Source organism: Triticum urartu, chromosome 6 (assembly GCF_003073215.2).
Source record: "Triticum urartu cultivar G1812 chromosome 6, Tu2.1, whole genome shotgun sequence".
Taxonomy (NCBI): domain Eukaryota; kingdom Viridiplantae; phylum Streptophyta; class Magnoliopsida; order Poales; family Poaceae; genus Triticum; species Triticum urartu.
In genome coordinates this window covers 35,442,912-35,447,343 of record NC_053027.1, presented here as the reverse complement: position 1 = coordinate 35,447,343, position 4,432 = coordinate 35,442,912, and positions in this window count along the sequence as shown.

The window sequence follows — 4,432 nt, the reverse complement described above, 5'->3', positions numbered from 1 at the left end:
AATTGCTACTATCAACTTTCAACTAATTTTTCTCTAGGAACATATCTAAACAGTAGAACTAAAGCGTGAGATACGACATAATTTGCAAAATCTTTTTTGACTATGTTCAGGATAATTAAGTTCATCTTATGAACTCCCACTTAGATAGACATCCCTCTAGTCATCTAAGTGATTACATGATCCGAGTCAACTAGGCCGTGTCCGATCTGTGCGTGAGACGGACTAGTCAACGTCGGTGAACATCTTCATGTTGATCGTATCTTCTATACGACTCATGCTCGACCTTTCGGTCTTCTGTGTTCCGAGGCCATGTCTGTACATGCTAGGCTCGTCAAGTTAACCCTAAGTGTTTTTGCATGTGTAAAACTGTCTTACACCCGTTGTATGTGAACGTAAGGATCCATCACACCCGATTAACACGTGGTGCTTAGAAACGACGAACTGTAGCAACGGTGCACAGTTAGGGGAGAACACTTCTTGAAATTGTTGTAAGGGATCATCTTATTTACTACCGTCGTTCTAAGCGAATAAGATGTATAAACATGATAAACATCACATGCAATCAAATAGTGACATGATATGGCCAATATCATATTGCTCCTTTTGATCTCCATCTTCGGGGCTCCATGATCATCATCGTCACCGGCACGACACCATGATCTCCATCATCGTGTCTTCTTGAAGTTGTCTCGTCATTGACATGCAAGTCGTGATTCCCTTGACAAGAACATGATCAATCTCATACATCACATATATCATTCATCACATCCTTTTGGCCATATCACATCACATAGCATACCCTGCAAAAACAAGTTAGACGTCCTCTAATTGTTGTTTGCATGTTTTACGTGGCTGCTATGGGTTTCTAGCAAGAACGTTTCTTACCTACGCAAAACCACAATGTGATATGCCAATTGCTATTTACCCTTCATAAGGACCCTTTTCATCGAATCCAATCCGACTAAAGTAGGAGAGACAGACACCCGCCAGCCACCTTATGCATCTAGTGCATGTTTGTCGGTGGAACCGGTCTCACGTAAGAGTACGTGTAAGGTTGGTCCAGGCCGCTTCATCCCACGATGCCGCCAAATCAAGATAAGACTAGTAACGGCAAGCATATTGAACAAAATCAACGCCCACAACTACTTTGTGTTCTACTCGTGCATAGAAACTACGCATAGACCTAGCTCATGATGCCACTGTTGGGGAACGTAGCAGAAATTCAAAATTTTCCTACGTGTCACCAAGATCTATCTATGGAGAAACCAGCAACGAGGGGAAGGAGAGTGCATCTACATACCCTTGTAGATCGCTAAGCGGAAGCGTTCAAGTGAACGGGGTTGGTGGAGTCGTACTCGTCGTGATTCAAATCACCGATGACCAAGTGCCGAACGCACGGCACCTCCGCGTTCAACACACGTACAGCCCGGTGACGTCTCCCACGCCTTGATCCATCAAGGAAGAGAGGGAGAGGTTGAGGAAGACTCCATCCAACAGCAGCACAACGGGTGGTGGTGGTGGAGGAGCGTGGCAATCCTGCAGGGCTTCGCCAAGCACCACGGGAGAGGAGAAGGACTTGGGAGAGAGGGAGGGCTGCACCAAAGGCAAAGGTTGTGTAAGCCCCTCTCCCCCACTATATATAGGGAGGGCCCAAGGGGGGGGCGCCAGGCCCTAGGAGATCCAATCTCCTAGGGGGGCGGCGGCCAGGGGAGGTTTCCCTCCCCCCAAGGCACCTAGGAGGTGCCTTCCCCTCCTAGGACTCTTCCTTTAGGGTTTCCCACCCTAGGCGCATGGGCCCTAGGGGAAAGTGGCGCCCCAGCCCACTTTGGGCTGGATCCCTTCCCACTTCAGCCCATGGGGCCCCCCGGGATAGGTGGCCCCACCCGGTGGACCCCCGGGACCCTGCCGGTGGTCCCGGTACAATACCGATGACCCCGAAACTTGTCCCGATGGCCGAAATAGACTTCCTATATATAATTCTTTACCTCCGGACCATTCCGGAACTCCTCGTGACGTCCGGGATCTCATCCGGGACTCCGAACAACTCGGGTTACCAGCATACTAATTCCTCATAACCCTAGCGTCACCGAACCTTAAGTGTGTAGACCCTACGGGTTCGGGAGACATGCAGACATGACCGACATACTCTCCGGTCAATAACCAACAGCGGGATCTGGATACCCATGTTGGCTCCCACATGTTCCACGATGATCTCATCGGATGAGAACCACGATGTCAAGGACTTAATCAATCCCGTATACAATTCCCTTTGTCTATCGGTATGTACTTGCCCGAGATTCGATCGTCGGTATCCCGATACCTTGTTCAATCTCGTTACCGGCAAGTCTCTTTACTCGTTCCGTAACACATCATCCCGTGATCAACTCCTTGGTCACATTGTGCACATATATGATGATGTCCTACCGAGTGGGCCCAGAGATACCTCTCCGCTTACACGGAGTGACAAATCCCAGTCTCGATTCGTGCCAACCCAACAGACACTTTCGAAGATACCTGTAATGCACCTTTATAGTCACCCAGTTACGTTGTGACGTTTGATACACCCAAAGCATTCCTACGGTATCCGGGAGTTGTACAATCTCATGGTCTAAGGAAATGATACTTGACATTAGAAAAGCTATAGCATACGAACTACACGATCTAGTGCTATGCTTAGGATTGGGTCTTGTCCATCACATCATTCTCCTAATGATGTGATCCCGTTATCAACGACATCCAATGTCCATGGTCAGGAAACCGTAACCATCTATTGATCAACGAGCTAGTCAACTAGAGGCTCACTAGGGACATGGTGTTGTCTATGTATCCACACATGTATCTGAGTTTCCTATCAATACAATTATAGCATGGATAATAAACGATTATCATGAACAAGGAAATATAATAATAACCAATTTATTATTGCCTCTAGGGCATATTTCCAACAAGAGCATGTAATGACAATCTAAGCATACACCCATTAAGAATACACATTATACAAGCTAAACATGGCAAGAACAATAACATAGCATGCATGGATCAACTACAACATCCTCGGCAAAATCGCTAACAATTAGACAATCTGCCCAGATTCATGAAATAGCAAAAGTAGAGCTCGATTGACTCAAGCTAGGGTGCTCCATAATTACAAACGAATACATGGATGGATAGAGCACTACAAGAATAACAAAACATCCTTACTGATCATCCTCAAAAGAGGCACGGATCACTAGGAAACAACATGAACATATGGCATATTGATAAGAACAGATCAAGGACTTAGTGGAATTGCTAAGTCCCTGAAATCAGCATTAACGAATGCTCCACTTTGCAAGCTTGTGCTAGTCACCACACACATCACAAAAATGCATGGATGACACCTCTGGAAAGATGACAAAGCATATAACAAAACATATGTAGAGCTCAGGGGCATATCATGCACACAATAATCATGGCAAAAATGACAAATAGCTATTTGGTGCAGCAGATCTGACAATTAACTCAACTAGCTCTCTTCCAACAGCATTTCGGGCATCAAGATGAGCTCAAATGAAAATGATGCAATGAGATGAAATGATGTGCTCTCTGAGACGAACATTTTGATATGCTATATACTCAAAACGGATCTATGGATGCAAAGTTACGACATGGTGAACATGGGCATGAATCTGGGAATTTCGGGGACTTAGTCATATCACCTCGCGGGAACCCGGGACGAGGAGATCCGGGACGGGAAGATCCGGATCGGGACGAGGCCGTTTGGATGGAGGGTGTGGTGGATCTGATCCACCCTCCGGGATCACGCCGGAGTGGAGGAAGACGCCGGCCGGAGTTGGCCGGAGCGGTACGCCGGCGAGGAGGAGCTCTGCAAGAGGCGTGGGGTGGCGGAGGTCGAGGAGGGCGGCTTCGGGGCGCGGCCGTCGCGGGTGGCGATGTCTGCGGAGTGGCGGCGAAGGCGGCGAAGTCCTGGGAGCCGGCGAGCTCGGACGATGGCGGGGTACGACGCATGGTGGCCGGAGCTCGCGGTGGCGGCGGCGTGCGCCGGCGATGGGGAAGACGGCGAGCGCGAGCGATAGGGAAGGCGCGCGGGCGGCTCGGCTGAGATAGCTGAGGCGGAGGGAGGACGAACGGCGGCTTGCTCCGGTCGCCGGAGTTGGTCGCCGGCGACGGCGCGAAGACGGCGGGCGAGCGCGGCGGAGGAGAAAGCCGGCGAGGTTGCAGGCGCGGGAACCCACGGGGCGACGGCGGCGGCGAGATGGGCCCGCGCGGGCCCTGGATGGGCTCCGCGGGCCGCGGCGAAGTGGGGCGGTGCGGGCGCTGAGATGGCGCGTTGCGATTGGCGCAGGAGGCGGCGGCGGGTGACGTGGCAGGCCCTCATTGGCCGGAGTGAGGTGGAGGGCGCAGCGGACATGTCCGGCCGGCGCGGGAGGAA